The sequence below is a fragment of the Cherax quadricarinatus genome, chromosome 98 (assembly GCF_038502225.1).
Source record: "Cherax quadricarinatus isolate ZL_2023a chromosome 98, ASM3850222v1, whole genome shotgun sequence".
Classification (NCBI taxonomy): domain Eukaryota; kingdom Metazoa; phylum Arthropoda; class Malacostraca; order Decapoda; family Parastacidae; genus Cherax; species Cherax quadricarinatus.
In genome coordinates, this window is record NC_091389.1 from 1,701,570 (window position 1) to 1,720,707 (window position 19,138).

At 44.4% G+C, this 19,138-nt stretch overlaps 1 protein-coding gene across 1 annotated transcript in view; it reads right to left on the reverse strand.

Moving 5' to 3' along the window:
* The window catches only part of LOC128702516 (nucleolar transcription factor 1-A), a 664,841-nt gene extending 657,192 nt beyond the window's left edge, over window positions 1–7,649 (reverse strand). The window contains exon 1 of the mRNA XM_070105242.1: window positions 7,019–7,649. The gene's annotated coding sequence lies outside the window, so the exon portion shown is untranslated. The remainder of the gene's footprint in view (window positions 1–7,018) is intronic.
* Between the last annotated feature and the right edge of the window lie 11,489 nt (window positions 7,650–19,138).

Sequence of the window (19,138 nt, forward strand, 5' to 3'; positions counted from 1 at the left end):
TGTACATGTACTTGTAGTAAATAATGATCTTATTATTATTATTATTATTACTGGTGTGGGTGGCATCCTGGGTGTTAGTGGACTGGTGTGGGTGGCATCCTGGGTGTTAGTGGACTGGTGTGGATAGCATCCTAGGTGTTAGTGGACTGGTGTTGGTGGCATCCTGGGTGTTAGTGGACTGGTGTGGGTGGCATCCTGGGTGATAGTGGACTGGTTTGGGTGGCATCCTGGGTGTTAGTGGACTGGTGTGGGTGGCATCCTGGGTGTTAGTGGACTGGTGTGGGTGGCAAACAAATTCTGGCCACAAAATAGAGCGAAACACCAACGTCAAAGACCTGGGAGTGATCATGTCGGAGGATCTCACCTTCAAGGACCATAACATTGTATCAATCGCATCTGCTAGAAAAATGACAGGATGGATAATGAGAACCTTCAAAACTAGGGAGGCCAAGCCCATGATGACACTCTTCAGGTCACTTGTTCTATCTAGGCTGGAATATTGCTGCACACTAATAGCACCTTTCAAGGCAGGTGAAATTGCCGACCTAGAAAATGTACAGAGAACTTTCACGGCGCGCATAACGGAGATAAAACACCTCAATTATTGGGAGCGCTTGAGGTTCCTAAACCTGTATTCCCTGGAACGCAGGAGGGAGAGATACATGATTATATACACCTGGAAATTCCTAGAGGGACTAGTACCGAACTTGCACACGAAAATCACCCACTACGAAAGCAAAAGACTTGGCAGACGATGCACCATCCCCCCAATGAAAAGCAGGGGTGTCACTAGCACGTTAAGAGACCATACAATAAGTGTCAGGGGCCCGAGACTGTTCAACTGCCTCCCAGCACACATAAGGGGGATTACCAACAGACCCCTGGCAGTCTTCAAGCTGGCACTGGACAAGCACCTAAAGTCAGTTCCGGATCAGCCGGGCTGTGGCTCGTATGTTGGTTTGGGTGCAGCCAGCAGCAACAGCCTGGTTGATCAGGCTCTGATCCACCAGGAGGCCTGGTCTCAGACCGGGCCGCGGGGGCGTTGACCCCCGGAACTCTCTCCAGGTAAACTCCAGGTAAACTGGTGTGGGTGGCATCCTGGGTGTTAGTGGACTGGTGTGGGTGGCATCCTGGGTGTTAGTGGACTGGTGTGGGTGGCATCCTGGGACAATACCGGCGAATAAAAAAAAAAAAAAAAAAAAAAAAAGTCACCACTACTTGGAAAAGACCCGGGCCGGGAGAATACCGGCGAATACATCGACACCATGCCCAACCCTTCTAGGGTAGGGTAGGTGCCTGAGCCCGAGCCTTTAGCTCATAAGACTGTCATTCCCATTAGCCTCCTTGGGGCGGGGATGGCAGACCAGAGAGGCCTAGCTTGTGGCTAGGCCTGGGGACAGTTGGTCCCAAAGATGAGGAGGTACTTGTGCCTCCTCCCATGGGAGACTTAGGTCTCAGACACTCCCTAAAGAGGGAGCCAAGGCCAGGCCACCACTTGGAAAAGGCCCGGGCCGGGAGCTTATCTTTAATAATAATATTAATAATAATATAATAAAAATAATAACCCTCTCGGGTATCCAAAATATCCCATATAATATGTCCATTAAATATATTAAAATATGATTTTAAACATGTTTATAAAGGAATGTAGAAAATAATTTTTTAAAATTCCAAATTTTTATAGTAATATTCAAAAGATTTTCAATGAATTTTAGGGATTTACAAAAATTTCACTTATATTTAAACGTACAATATGCTCCTATGATGACCTAGTTACAAGCAAAACTGCACTACCCAACGTAGCACCCAGAATGACCAAAGATTACCAACAGTGAAACCTACAAATCGAAAATAATAGAGATCAAAGGAAGACTGCAAACTAACCGTAAGCAACACCCTGCTGCCAGCCGAACAACGTAACCCTAAGCTTTGTATACTACAACTTCTTCTTAACTACAACAATTCCTGTAGTATTATGAGGCGCAATCTAAGAGGAAACAGCACCAAGGCCAGTAAGAAAACACCGAAAAATCAACTATTCAACAAGTGTAGTCAGGAGGACGCCGGCCCAGCAACCACCCCACTCACCACCACTCAAGGCGACACCACAACAATAACAACAAACATGGCTGCCACCAGCCCATCCTCCCCTCTCTTCCCCGGATTCAACCTACCAAGTAGTCTCTCAGGTATGACCAACGATCCAGATACCCTAAAGTCATGCATCTCCAACTTAGTTATTGAAAATATGAATCTTCGAGAGACGCTAACAAAACAAGACACCAGGATGACACAACTCGAGAACAAAATCCACAGTCTTGAACAAAAGTTTTCAACACCAGGAACGACTAACTGTGACAAGACCATCCAGACAGTCATAGATAGCCATACCCAACAAATAATATCTCTTAATACAAAGGTTGAAGAAGCAGTAAAAGAATGGAAGAACAACTTAGATAACCAGTTCAGTGACTACTTTGCTCTCCAAGAAGATAAAACTGAACAAGATAAACTATCGGACGCAGTAATAGTTATTAACAGTCCACTTTTTCCCAGTGATATGAACCAAACAAACAGTAAAGAAATTACTCTGCAGATCATAAAGGACCAAACAAGTGTTATTGTACCAGAGTCAGAAATAAAAGAAGCCAGGTTACTAGGATCCCATGGTAGAAAAAGTGTTATGCTTAGATTCCACTCACATGACAGAAAAAAAGACTTAATTATTGCATCTATTAAAGTAAAGAAAGAGGTATATATAAACGAGTGTCTTACCAAAAAACGTCAAAACCTCCTGTATAGAGTCAGAAAACTTAAGCGAGAGAATAATGACACAATACACCAATGCTTCACACGGGATGGGAAAATTCTAGTTAGGAAAACAAATGTAGGTCAACTGTACACAATCACGAACGAGAATGATCTATCACGATTTCTCAGGGATACCAATCTTACAGAGAATAACTAAACAATGTCCAACTAAAAAGCCTACGTAGTGTAGTGTACGTTTTGCTCCATTATTGTTCAAATTTCATTGTACAATCTCTTAGTAATTAAATAATCAACTACCTCATTTTGTGATTTTACTAGTAAGCATAAGTCACCTTATGTGATTTTGTTATTTACTATTGTTCGCTTAAACATTAGCTGAATTGATACTTTCTCTGTCCATATTACTACCTCATATTTTTTTTTTTAAATACTATCAATTGATATTACTTACTAAAATTAATAAATATCATTATTACTAAAATTTCAATTTACTCTTAACATTTTTGACATTTAATAACCATTACTTGTCTAATTACCTTTACCTGTTTTAATACCACATTTACTATCCTAGATTACTCTTAATTACCTTGTACTGCCATATAACCTCAAGTATAACTACCAGTGCAATATTGAATGAAATAAACATTACTTTTTCACTTTTTTGTAATCATTATTACTTACTAAAATTTTATTAAACACCATATTTACTACCAGTCAATTTTAATTTTGTACATTAAACATTATTTTATACTTCTCATAACATTTTGTAGCCAAATTTTCAAGTTTTTATATTCAACCCCAACCTTTATATTATCCCTTGTACCTGTGTACCTGTCTACCCTCTTACTATCATATTATAATCAAGACATTACCATTGTTATTTTTTTTACTATTATTCTTTTGGTACTTTAATTGTGAATTTTATTTTGTCAATTTAAATCTAGGTATAATCTTGATCTTGTCAACAACCTATACCAGACTCTAGTGCAATTGCAAGTACCATTTCAAATTGTATTTTTATATTATAAGTTTATATTATAATTCCTACCATCTGTCCATTTAACTTTGCTTACCATTACTTAATTTTAGACCCTTATATATTTTCTCCTTTATTTTAGCTTTATATAACTATCCTAGTTTATATATTCACAATTGTTAAAATAATCAAGGTGCTATTCTTAGGTGCTAAAGTAGAATAAGTTCACAATTTTGCCATTATATTCCAAAGCTCTTTTTTTGATTACCACTTTATTGGTCACCACAACCTATATTAGTCCCTTTTATATTATAATTTTATACTATAATTCTAACTTTAAAAAAATTACCTTTATAGTACTACCTACTATCATATTCCCAAGCTCCACTATTTGATCATCACTTTATTTGTATTAGTCCCTTAGCTCATTATTTTACATTTGTTAAATAATCCAGGTGCTATTTTTTAGCTTAAGACTATTTACTTTGTTTTATACTTAATTCAAACTATAGATTCACTACAAATCTTATGATTACAAGCATTGATCCTGATACCAACCTCTTTTTTAATGACTTAAATGAATCAAACAGTAACTGTAATTACTACACTGCAGAACAATCAAAGGCACTTCTCAGTGCCAACAACAACATAACTATATTTAACTACAATATCAGATCTTTAAGCAAGCATTACGATGACCTCATAGCATTACTAAATTCCTTACATGCCAATATGTCCATCATTACACTAACTGAAACCTGGCTAAAGCCTGATAGTACAGATGTCTATGCCATCCCTGGTTACACAGCCATACACAACTGTAGGCCAGATCAACAAGGGGGTGGCACAGCCATATACTACTCAGACCAACTAGAATGTATCACTAATACTTGCACAAGGGATGAACATGGGGAATATATAATAGCTAAATTCAAATCAAAGTACCTACAAAAACCTCTCACATTGATAAACATCTACAGAGTTCCACAGTCAAACATTAGCCAATTTAGTCAAAATCTAGGAAGTATGATAACTGATGCACGCATGAACAAAGATCACTTACTACTCTCAGGTGACTTCAATATAAATCTCCTGCAAGACCAGGACCCACACGTTACTGAATTCACAAACACAATGAGTAACTGTATGTTACTACCAACAGTAACAAAACCTACAAGAGTTACAGAGACTAGTGTTTCCCTACTTGACCACATCTGAACCAACACCATATCCCCTTTAAAATCAGGCATAATTACAGATAATACCACAGACCACTACCCTACTTTCCTCATAGCAACTCTTGGTAAACTACCCCAAGACACTACTAAAGTCACCTTCAGACTTCACAATGAGGCAGCCATTAATAACTTCACAACAGCAATAGCAAACATTGATTGGCACACTGAGCTAGAAACCTATACAGATATTGACGAATGTATTAATAATTTTCTAAAAAAAAACCAATACCTCTATAACAAGCACTGCCCTAAAAAAACTAAACAGATGACAGCAAAGAGACTGAACAGTCCCTGGCTAACACCCAGCATTCTCAAATCCATAAATACAAAACACCAATATGAAAAACAGTACAGAATGGGTCACATAACCAGAGACCAAACAAAACATTACTCGTCAATCCTAACCAGCCTGATAAGAAGGGCAAAAAAATTGTATTATGAGAACAGATTATCCAACTTACGAGGTGATATAAAAAAGACCTGGAAAACCCTATCAGAAATTCTGGGAACAAAAAAGATATCACGAAATAGCGAAATAAAATTAGCAAAAACAGATGAACCCCAACTCCCACCAACAGAAACAGCAAACAGACTCAATGATTTCTTCTCCACTATAGGACAAAACCTTGCCAATAAAATCCCAAGCTCAGATACCCCACCAAATGACTACCTCACCGGCAACTACCCGAACACACTGTTCCTAGCTCCGACTAACCCATACGAAGTCTCCCTTATTATCAACGCACTAAAAAACAAGGCAGGAGATTTAAATACCTTACCACCCCTTATATACAAAAAAGTGTCACAAGTGCTATCACCAATCATTGCAACACTCTTTAACAAATCCATTGAATCCTCCACCTTCCCTACAGTACTCAAAATAGCAAGGGTCACCCCGATCCACAAAGGAGGAGACCAAACTGAGTTGAATAACTATAGGCCAATATCCAACTTACACCCTCTCTCAAAAATCTTCGAAAAATTAATTCATAAACGAATCTACTCCTACCTTATCTCCCAAAACATACTCAACCCCTGCCAATTTGGATTCAGGCCTAATAAAAATACTAATGATGCTATTATACACATGCTAGAACATATATACACTGCAATAGAGAAAAAAGAAGTCCCACTGGGGATCTTCATTGACTTACGTAAAGCTTTTGATACAGTTGACCATGACTTGCTCCACGTAAAATTGTCACACTATGGTATAAGAGGGCACTCCCTCAACTACCTCAAGTCTTACCTCAGCAACAGAAGCCAATATGTGTACGCAAATGGGGCAAACTCTTCTGCACAACCAATTACAGTTGGTGTCCCACAGGGAAGTGTCCTTGGCCCTCTTCTCTTTCTCCTATACATAAATGACCTTCCAAATGCTTCGCAATTACTCAAACCCACACTATTTGCAGATGACACTACATACGTCTTCTCTCACCCGAGCCCAGTCACGCTAGCCAATACTGTAAATACCGAATTACAGAAAATATCTACCTGGATGAGGACTAACAAACTTACACTAAACATTGACAAAACCTACTTCATTCAGTTTGGTAACAGAGCTACAGATGTCCCTTTTAACATAATGATAAATGGATCACCTATCACAAAACTAACAGAGGGAAAATTCTTAGGAATCCACCTTGATAATAGACTCAAATTTCATACACATATACATCAAATTTCTAAGAAAATTTCCAAGACTGTAGGCATACTATCGAAGATACGGTACTATGTTCCACAGTCAGCCCTCCTGGCCCTATATCACTCTCTTATTTACCCCTATCTCACCTATGGAATTTGTGCATGGGGCTCAACAACAATTAACCATCTCAGACCACTAATTACCCAACAAAAGGCTGCAGTTAGAATGATAACAAATTCTCACTACAGGCAGCACACTCCACCAATATTCAATACACTAAACCTACTCACCATACAAAACATCCATACTTATTACTGCACCTACTACATACATAGAACACTTAACTCTGATATTAACCCTCCCCTCAAACATCTCCTTGCCAACCTCAACAGAACACATGACCATAACACAAGGCACAGATCACTCTTTGATGTTCCTCGTGTCCATCTCACGCTATGCAAAAACTCAATGCACATAAAAGGCCCTAAAATCTGGAATTCATTACCTGTAAATATAAAAGAAACACTACCTGTTTATAAATTCAAGTCTCTTCTCAAAGATTACTTACTCACCCAAAACCAAATAAATACTGAATAACTGAACCTTATAAATTGTATATCTTAAATGTTTCTCACAATTATATCACATAAATGTTAAACCTAAAACCCAATCTAACTTTATTATTTTTTAAATACACTACCTAACAGAATCACTACCTAACTGAATGCAACCATATGACCTGTCTTTGTAATACTCACTTGTGCTTTATAGTTATCTGTTTACATTAATGTTTTATCACTGATTTCATCATTGCTTAGTAGCAGCGCTGTATAGTCCTTGTGGCTTAGCGCTTCTTTTTGATTATAATAATAATAATAATCATTGCTTAGTTAATCTTAAGTTAATTTTAAGCCAGCCCGTAATGCTATGCATAGTATAAGTGGCTTTGGCATGCTGCTCTTATCTGTATTTTTTTTGTACCTCTGTATGTGTGCACAAATTGGAAATAAATAAATAAATAAATAAATAAATTATAAGTTATGAGGTGGGACAAGGAATGTGGACACACTGGTGGACTACTGAAAACTGTAATTATTATAAGTTACGAGGTGGGACAAGGAATGTGGACACACTGGTGGACTACTGAAAACTGTAATTATTATAAGTTACGAGGTGGGACAAGGAATGTGGACAGACTGGTGGTGTGAGGGAAAAGTTCAATAGATAGGAGTAGCGACTTGTTAAGTAGCTACTTGTTAAGGTAGGGTAAGTCAAGCTCCCGCTATTCCCCCCCCCCCCGATTGTTCGTATCGCTCTTGGGCCGTGCGGACAGGCTGCGCAGTAGCTCCTGACTCTGTTGGTTTCTGCACAGTTTTCCTCAGTGCATTTGCTGCCTGACCACGGTAGAGTGCGGTTGTGCTCTGCACCCCTCTGCTGTTTTCGGGCGAGCTACCTCATTTCGTCACTCAACCTTTGAGTAGTGAGGACGTGCGCTGCTGCTGCCCCTGGCGTTGATTAGTGGCAGCTATATTTTCACAGCATGGCGCAGGAGACGCAAAAACACAGTCTGTGTTGAGCTTATCCGTGGGGCTGTGACAGGAACTTCTATGGACCAGCTACTACCTGCAATCATGCAAGATACATATGGTATTGCTGACGAGGAGATATATGGAGTAGCGCTGAATGGCACGACGAGGATCTTTGTCAAGTTTAATTTGGCAAGTGTGTATGAGGCGGTGGTAGACAAGTACCAGTAGGTTACTTTGACAGTTAACTCCGCTGTGACCGTGCGACTTCACGACGTTTCTCGCCATTACACATGGGTTAAGATTAGAAATGTGCCATTCGAGGCGGATGATTCTGACATCCGTCTTGCGATGGGCAAATATGATACAGTACATATGGCCACTGTTGGGAAGTGGGCCACTGGGCCATATGCAGGGAAACTCGAAGAAACGTATTCTGTGAAGATGACGTTACGTTACCCTATTCCGTCATACGTAGTGCTGCCAGAATTTCGTACCCAGGTGTTTGTGACATACGCTGGGCAACGCCGGACCTGTCGGTTATGTGGGTCATATGATCACGTAGCGGGTCTGTGGAAGGAGGCGTGGCAACGTGGAACAAAGGCAACGACATTCAGCAGTAGAGAAGGGTGAGGAGCAAGATTTGCCTTATGTGACTCTGCCTACACAAGGTGGGTCCTGGAGTGAGGAGGTCGAGAGAGCAGAGGAGATGGAGTCAGCAGGTGTGACGAGGGGGGGACACCCCTTCATTGAACGCAGCTCAGGTGTTGGAAGAGGACACCCCGACTGCGAGTGATAGCGATGTGGAAGACTCATTAGCCATGGCTTTAAATGTGTTATTGGCTGACAAGAGTATTGGGAAGGTTGGGAGTGCAGACCTAGTTCTTGGGTCTGTTGTGGATCAGGGCGTGGAACAGGATCTGCGGTCTGCGCAGTGTGATAAGAATATTTTGATGCAAGCGGTGGAGGTGGAGGTCCACCGGGACAATGTATCAGACGACATGATGCAAGCAGAGGGAGCATCATGGAAGCGCACTGCTGCGCTATCTGACTCCGAGGACGTGATCACGCCTGCTCAGCGCACTGGCAAAAAGTCCTGGGCAGAAGTTACGCAGAGAGGACACAGCGGCCCTAAGGGGCAGGAGTTGGTTAAGAGCATTTCTAAAGGAGGGGAGAGGGACCGAGGTGTCACGAAACGATCTGGTGGCAAGACAGTAACAGGGTCAAGAAGGAAAACCACTCTGTAAGTTTCAAGTGCATGACATTGAACATTAATGGATTGAGATCAGAGAGAAAGTGTGTATGGTTTAGTGAATATTTGGTGCTTAATAGTGTTGACGTGGTGTTCGTGCAGGAACACAACTACAGACCAGGTTATGAGTTGAAGGTGAATGGGTATAATGTGTATGTGGAGCATGCGATAAGGTTGAAAGGAGGAGTTGCCATCCTGGTAAGGGAAACTAGCCCGTTCGTAGTGAGGCTTTGTGAGGGTGGGGAGGGGAGGGTGATTCGTGTAGATGGGTGGTGGGGTAGGGTACAGATGAGTTTGGTGTGTGTGTATGGTCCGGCAGAGGGAGATGTGCGTATTAAGAATAAATTTGTGAAGGATGTCCTAGTATATTATTTCCATGCTTTGCCGGGTGTAGCTGTAATTGGTGGTGATTGGAATTGTGTGATAAGGCATAAGGATGTGGAACCTAGAGGGGCAGGGTATTCTTTGGGGATTTTGGGGGAATTATTAAATGGAGTGGGGTTAATGGACGTTGGAGGGGGTGGGGTTGTAGAACATACTTTTGTTAGACGTGGATATGCGGCAAGACTGGATCGATTGTATGTGCCCCGAACAGTAATAGTGAGCAGAGTGCGTGTGGTGGAAGCAGTTTTTTCGGATCACAGAGGAGTAATGGTGGACCTAGAATGGGAGGGATTTCCTAGAAGGGGTCAAGGTTATTGGAAGTTAAATGTGAAGCTTTTGCAGGGTGAGGAATGTCGTCAGTCTTTTGCGCAATTGTGGGAACGGTTGGTGGATGAGGCGCTGGGGGATGATGAACTGGTAAATTGGTGGGATTCGGTGGCTAAAAATCGTATCAGAGAATATTATATTTGTCGTGGGAGGGAAGATAATCGGTTAAAGTATGGGTTTCAAAGATATCTTGAAGGGCAGCTGCGTGACTGTTATGCAAGAGGAGGAGCAAGCTATCCAGTGCAGGACATTGAGGGTTTAAAGGAGAGTATTAGGGTATTGCAAAACGAGCGTTTTGATGGTGTGCGAATTATGGGAGGATTGGAAGAAGTGCTATGGGGTGATCGGCCGTCGGCTTGCGTGTTAAGAGGCCAGAGAAAGAGGAGAGTGACGATGGAGATGATGGGGTTAAACGTACATGTAGGGATGGAAGGGTATAGAGCGGGTCAAGCATTGGTAACGACAGAGGGTATGAGTGGATATGTAGACGCTTGGTTTAAGACATATACGCAAAGCGTGGGCTTCCGTGAGGTGGCATTGAGGGAAATGGGAGAGTATGTGCAGTGTGAGCTTGATGGTCAAGATCGGGTGACATTAGGTGGGCCGATTACGGAGTGTGAGATTTGGCAGGCGTTGTCAGGAGTGAGCTTGGGAAAGGCGTCGGGTATAGACGGACTGCCAAATGATTTCTACGTAAAGAATTGGGGGGTTCTGAGGGTTTTTTTAGTAAGGCTGTTTAACATACTTAAGGCGGCTGAGGTAATGGGAGAGCAGCAACAGACGGCCGTTGTGGTGTTGGTACCGAAAGGGGAGCAGTCAACGGTAATGGATTATCGGGCACTTTCGCTTATGTGTGGAGATTATAAGTTGTTTGCGAGAATATTAGGGAGCAGAATCAAGAGGGTAATAGGCAAGGTAATTGATAGGGGGCAATATGGGGTGCCAGGAAGGTCGATGTATGAAGGGCATGGCATGATTCGAGAATTTATAGAGAAACGGGGGGGGTTGGGTGATGGAGGTGTATTGGCGTTAGATTGGAAGGCTGCTTATGATAGTGTAGAAAGGGAAGCGTTATGGAGGTTCATGCGTTGGCAAGGTTTTGGGGAAGAAATAATATCTTGGGCAAAATTTTTGTATCAGGGGGCGTCGATGAGGGTGCAGGTTAACGGGAGGCTAGGAGTTAAAATACAGATGCGACGGGGACTGCGCCAAGGGTGCCCACTATCACAAATATTGTTTGCGTGTATACAGGATCCATTTTATAGGGCCATTTGGAGGTGTGTTGTGGGAGGTGGGGAGGGTACTGACCGGGGGGAGGGGGGGGGCTGGTATCGTAGGTAATGTGGATGACACGACTGTTTTGGTGAGAGGTAATGGGGATTTGCTTAGGGTGGGTAAGGTGGTGGATGTGTTTGGGGAGGCTTCAGGTATGAAAATTAATGTTGAGAAGACTAAGTTTCTAGACCTAAGGGATAGTACAAATGGGGATGAGGTGGTAGGGGGTGGGTGGAAGGTGGTGGATCAACTAATGATATGTGGGATAATTTATGTGAGAAATACACGGGTGGCTCAAGAGGTGAATTCGGTGAGAATAGTGGATGGAGTATTGAAAAGACTTGGTGGTTTGAGGGCGGCGCAACTAACGCTGCATCAAAGAGTAATAGTGACGAACGTGCTATTGTACAGCAAGATATGGCATGTCGTTGTCATGTACCCGCTGATGAGACGTGAGGTGAAACGTTTACAACATAGGGTTTTTAGGTTTATATGGGGATCGGGCTGCGAATGGTTAAGTAGAGCGGTGTTAACACTTCCAGTCAGTCGAGGAGGGCTGGGACTTTTACCTCTGGAAAAAAGGATGATGAGCGTGTACCTAAAACGAAGTTATATAAGGGAGGGGGGCGGGAGGGGAGGTGGACTTGTGCGAGTACGTAAGGATATGCAACAGTGGTAGGGGGTAGGGATTTAATAGTTGGTGAGGCCATGTTGAGGTTATTAATGACAGTGAGGGATCCGTCGTGTGTTAAATTGCGGGTCCTCGAAGGAGTGGAAGGTAGGTCAGTGGTGGCTGCTGTTGAAGGAGCATACCCTATGTATGCGTGGAAGGAAACATGGATGCGTCTAAAACAATTACGTGTAAAACCGGGTGTTCGGGAGGTAATGTTTAGATTTTTACATGGGATTTTGCCGTCTGGGGTTGTCCTATTCAATAGGAGGATAAGGGAGGGAGGGGAATGTAGAGCGTGTGGAAGCATGGAGACAATTTTGAATGCGGTATATTTTTGTGACTGTATAGAAGTTGTGCGGGTCTGGTTAGGAAAGGTGTTCAGGTTAGTGGGTGGGGGAGGGTTGCAGGTGTTGCGGGATTTAAGTTTGGATATAGGTGGGGTGAGTAAGTTAGTTTAATATGTTTATTATGCACCCCATACCCATCCTGTGGGCGGTAGTCAAAAGATTACAGAGGTACATAATTGGTCCAGGGACTGGACTCCAAAGTTTTGATAGCTGAGCAAGTTACAGAGGTAATGAACTCACAATTTACAAAGGTAATGAACTCACAATGGGGTGAGTAAGATGGTGGAGAATGCAGTGGCGTATTTGGTCACGGATTTTATATATACGTCATGGGCCATGAGGGAGGTGGGCGTGGATGAGAGGATAAAGGTGTTAGCTGCGACATTTTACAGAACTAAGTGTCGTAATAGGGAAATTTATGGAGGGAGTTGGGAGACTGCTTTTACTGAGGGCTATCGGAGTTTTCGGTTGAGGGATTTATGGGATTTACGTGCAATGTAAGGAGTCGGGGCGGGCTGGCTTCCCGATAAGGACAGTGTGAAAGGGTTTAGTGTGGAAGAGAATGAATATAGTACTGAGACATAAGTGCCTTTGACTGTGTGATGAGCGGGTTGTGTGTTGTGAACGATACAAGTTCTTCAATTTAATTATTAATTATGCAATTGACAAAGGGCGACAGACGTCGTAATGTGATGGAATATTATATATCTGCAACGAAATTATTGGTGTGTGTGTAATGAAATGACAATGTGGGTGCACTGTGTGAATGTGAAATATATATATACACATGAAGTATTGCGTGTGGTAGGAAGGCTTCAGTATATCGACGTGTGAAGGTCATGTACTGTTATGTTTTGTGCTAACAGACTTACATCTTAGTAGTGGTTTTAATGATATGGGTGAAATATTTTTAGAAAGCTTGACTTATCCTGAGTTCTTATTACATATTGTTTTTTCATGGGAGCTCTATAGAGCCCGTAGGTTTAGGTTACCATTGAATTGATATATATTATAGGGTAATTGATGGATGACATAGTATTAGGTTTTTGTAGTTTCACTGGTTGTGTTGTAAAGTGTATGCAACATATGTATATATTTATACCTTCCTCGAGAAGGTGATATGTTTGGGTGTTTAGTAGATATACGTTGTACATGAATCATGTAGAATTGAATTTTATATTATATCAATACATTGAGTTATACTGAACGTATCATGTTGTTCAATATGGAATAATGAAAGTATTTCATACAATATACAGTTACATATAAAGATTGTTACGTGTCAGGTGGATTGACATGCAAGAAGGGGGGGGGGTAGTGTTTTCAGAATGTAAGGTGTACATTCCGTGGCAGGATGTACAATGTAAGGTGTACATTCCGTGGCAGGATGTACAATGTAAGGTGTACATTCCGTGGCAGGATGTACAATGTAAGGTGTACATTCCGTGGCAGGATGTACAATGTAAGGTGTACATTCCGTGGCAGGATGTACAATGTAAGGTGTACATTCCGTGGCAGGATGTACAATGTAAGGTGTACATTCCGTGGCAGGATGTACAATGTAAGGTGTACATTCCGTGGCAGGATGTACAATGTAAGGTGTACATTCCGTGGCAGGATGTACAATGTAAGGTGTACATTCCGTGGCAGGATGTACAATGTAAGGTGTACATTCCGTGGCAGGATGTACAATCAGGAATTAGATGTACTTGCCAAGGAGTCTTTAGGTTAGATTTAGTGTTCCAGACATATTGTCATTACTTCAAGGATTGGAGCGGTCATTGTTTACTGTACAGATTTGTGTCTTTCAGATGTAATATGTTAATTGGAAAGTACAAGAACTATGCAAAATTTTTCATCACTGTTTTCACTATGTAATTTGTCGTTTATTTTTATGTACTATGTATGTCTTTTAAATAAAATATATATATAAAAAAAAAAACTTCAAGAATATTTTATTATTCCACATACACATATTACATTGCACCAAAGTGGTTGTGCCACTTACCTTTTACATCCAACCTCTCTCCCCCTCCCACCTTTTTCCCATATTTCTAACCTTACCCATCCTTCTTTCTTACCCATCTTACCAAAGACTCTGGTCTGAAATACTATACCTCGTGTGGGCACTCTCCACCTCAGGCGTTACCAAACCCGTACCTCCTGTGCGCACTCTCCACCTCACCCGTTACCCTACCTGTACCTTGTGTGGACACTCTCCACCTCATCCGTTACCCAACCTGTACCTTGTGTGGGCACTCTCAACCTCAGGAGTTACCCAACCTGTACCTTGTGTGAACACTCTCAACCTCAGGCGTTACCCAACCTGTACCTTGTTTGGGCATTCTCCACCTCACCCGTTACCCTACCTGTACCTTGTGTGGACACTCTCCACCCTCAACCGTTACCCAACCCATACCTTGTGTGGGCATTCTCCACCTCACCCGTTACCCAGCCTGTACCTTGTGTGGGCACTCTCCACCCTCACCAATTACCCATCCTGTATCTTGTGTGGGCACTCTCCACCTCTCCCATTACCCAACCCGTACCTTGTGTGGGCACTCTCCACCTCACACAATACCCAACCCGTGCCTAGTGTGGAAATTCTCCACCCTCACCCATTACCCAACCCGTTCCTTGTGTCGGCACTCTCCACCTCACCCATTACCCAACCCGTACCTTGTGTGGATACTCTACACCCAAACTCATTACCCAACCTGTACCTTGAGTGGATACTCTCCACCCTCACACATCACCAAACCTGTACCTTGTGTGGATACTCTCCACCCTCACCCGTTACCCAACCCGTAACTTGTGTGGATACTCTCCACCTCACTCATTACCCAACCCGTAATTTGTGTGGGCATTCTCCACCTCACTCATTACCCAACCTGTACCTTGTGTGGACACTCTCCACCTCACCCGTTACCCAACCCGTACCTTGTGTGGGCACTCTCCACACTTACCCGTTACCCAACCCGTTCATTGTGTGGGCATTCTTTACCTCACCCGTTACCCAAACTGTATCTTGTGTCGGCACTCTCCACCCTCACCCATTACCCAACCTGTATCTTGTGTGGGCACTCTCCACCTCTCACATTACCCAACCCGTACCTTGTGTGGGCATTCTCCACCCTCACCCATTACCCAACCTGTATCTTGTGTGGGCACTCTCCACCTCTCCCATTACCCAACCCGTACCTTGTGTGGGCACTCTAAACCCTCACTCATTACCCAACCTGTACCTTGTGTTGATACTCTTCACCCTCACCCATTACCCAACCCGTACCTTGTGTGGATACTCTCCACCCTCCCCATTACCCAACCTGTACCTTATGTGGGTATTCTCCACCTCACTCATTACCCAACCTATACCGTGTGTGGGCACTCTCCACCTCACCCGTTACCCAACCCATACCTTTTGTGGGCACTCTCCACCCTCACAAATTACCCAACCCGTACCTTGTGTGGATGCTCTCCACCCTCACCCATTGCCCAACCTGTACCTTGTGTGGGTACTCTCCACCCTAACCCATTACCCAGCCTGTACCTTGTGTGGGCACTCACCACCCTCACCCATTACCCATCCTGTATCTTGTGTGGGTGCTCTCCACCTCTCCCATTACCCAACCTGTACCTTGTGTGGGCATTCTCCAACTCACCCATTACCCAACCCGTGCCTTGTGTGGGCATTCTCCACCCACACCCATTACCCAACCTGCATCTTGTGTGGGCACTCTCCACCTCACCCATTACCCAACCCGTACCTTGTGTGGACACTCTACACCCAAACCCATTACCCAACCTGTACCTTGAGTGGATACTCTCCACCCTCACACATCACCAAACCTGTACCTTGTGTGGATACTCTTCACCCTCACCCGTTACCCAACCCGTAACTTGTGTGGATACTCTCCACCTCACTCATTACCCAACCCGTAATTTGTGTGGGCATTCTCCACCTCACCCATTACCCAACCTGTACCTTGTGTGGGCACTCTCCATCTCACCCGTTACCCAACCTGTACCTTGTGTGGACACTCTCCACCTCACCCGTTACCCAACCTGTACCTTGTGTGGGCACTCTCCACCTCACCCGTTACCCAACCTGTACCTTGTGTGAACACTCTCAACCTCAGGCGGTACCCAACCTGTACCTTGTGTGGGCACTCTCCACCTCAGGCGTTACCTAACCCGTACCTTGTGTGCCCACTCTCCACCTCACAAATTACCCAAACTGTACCTTGTGTGGGCACTCTCCACCTCACCCATTATCCAACCTGTGCCTTGTGTGGGCATTCTTCACCCGCACCCATTACCCAACCTGTACCTTGTGTGGACACTCTCCACCTCACCCGTTATCCAACCCGTACCTTGTGTAGGTACTCTCCGCCCTCACCCATTATCCAACCTGTATCTTGTGTGGGCACTCTCCACCTCTCCCATTACCCAACCCGTACCTTGTGTGGGCACTCTCCACCCTCACCCATTACCCAACCCGTACCTTGTGTGGATACTCTCCACCCTCACCCATTACCCAACCTGTACCTTGTGTGGATACTCTCCACCCTCACCCGTTACCCAACCCGTACCTTGTGTGGATACTCTCCACCCTCACCCATTACCCAACCTGTACCTTGTGCGAATACTCTCAACCTCACCCATTACCCAACCAGTAATTTGAGTGGGAATTCTCCACCTCACCCATTACCCAACCTGCACCTTGTGTGGGCACTCTCTACCTCACCTGTTACCCAACCCGTACCTTGTGTGGGCACTCTCCACCCTCAACCGTTACCCAACCCATACCTTGTGTGGGCATTCTCCACCTCACCAGTTACCCAGCCTGTACCTTGTGTGGGCACTCTCCACCCTCACCAATTACCCATCCTGTATCTTGTGTGGGCATTCTCCACCTCTCCCATTACCCAACCCGTACCTTGTGTGGGCACTCTCCACCTCACCCATTACCCAACCCATGCCTAGTGTGGAAATTCTCCACCCTCACCCATTACCCAACCCGTACCTTGTGTGGGCACTCTCCACCTCACCCATTACCCAACCCGTACCTTGTGTGGATACTCTACACCCAAACCCATTACCCAACCTGTACCTTGAGTGGATACTCTTTACCCTCACACATCACCAAACCTGTTCCTTGTGTGGATACTCTCCACCCTCACCCGTTACCCAACCCGTAACTTGTGTGGATACTCTCCACCTCACTCATTACCCAACCCGTAATTTGTGTGGGCATTCTCCACCTCACCAATTACCCAACCTGTACTTTGTGTGGGCACTCTCCACCTCACACGTTACCCAACCCGTACCTTGTGTGGGCACTCTCCACACTCACACGTTACCCAACCCGTACCTTGTGTTGGCATTCTTTACCTCACCCGTTAACCAAACTGTACCTTGTGTGGGCACTCTCCACCCTCACCCATTACCCAACCTGTATCTTGTGTGGGCACTCTCCACCTCTCACATTACCCAACCCGTACCTTGTGTTGGCATTCTCCACCCTCACCCATTACCCAACCTGTATCTTGTGTGGGCACTCTCCACCTCTCCAATTACCCAACCCATACCTTGTGTAGGCACTCTCCACCCTCACTCATTACCCAACCTGTACCTTGTATTGATACTCTTCACTCTCACCCATTACCCAACCCGTACCTTGTGTGGATACTCTCCACCCTCCCCATTACCCAACCCGTACCTTATGTGGGTATTCTCCACCTCACTCATTACCCAACCTATACCGTGTGTGGGCACTCTCCACCTCACCCGTTACCCAACCCATACCTTTTGTGGGCACTATCCTCCCTCACAAATTACCCAACCCGTACCTTGTGTGGATACTCTCCACCCTCACCCATTGCCCAACCTGTACCTTGTGTGGGTACTCTCCACCCTAACCCATTACCCAGCCTGTACCTTGTGTGGGCACTCTCCACCTTCACCCATTACCCATCCTGTATCTCGTGTGGGTGCTCTCCACCTCTCCCATTACCCAACCCGTACCTTGTGTGGGCACTCTCCAACTCACCCATTACCCAACACATGCCTTGTGTGGGCATTCTCCACCCACACCCATTACCCAACCTGCATTTTGTGTGGGCACTCTCCACCTCTCCCATTACCCAACCCGTACCTTGTGTGGATACTCTACACCCAAACCCATTACCCAACCTGTACCTTGAGTGGATACTCTCCACCCTCACACATCACCAAACCTGTTCCTTGTGTGGATACTCTCCACCCTCACCCGTTACCCAACCCGTAACTTGTGTGGATACTCTCCACCTCACTCTTTACCCAACCCGTAATTTGTGTGGGCATTCTCCACCTCACCCATTACCCAACCTGTACCTTGTGTGGGCACTCTCCACCTCACCCGTTACCCAACCCGTACATTGTGTGGGCATTCTTTACCTCACCCGTTACCCAAACTGTACCTTGTGTGGGCACTCTCCACCTCTCACATTACCCAGCCCGTACCTTGTGTGGGCATTCTCCACCCTCACCAATTACCCAACCTGTATCTTGTGTGGGCACTCTCCACCTCTCCCATTACCCAACCCTTACCTTGTGTGGACACTCTCCACCCTCACTCATTACCCAACCTGTACCTTGTGTTGATACTCTTCACCCTCACCCATTACCCAACCCATACCTTGTGTGGATACTCTCCACCCTCCCCATTACCCAACCCGT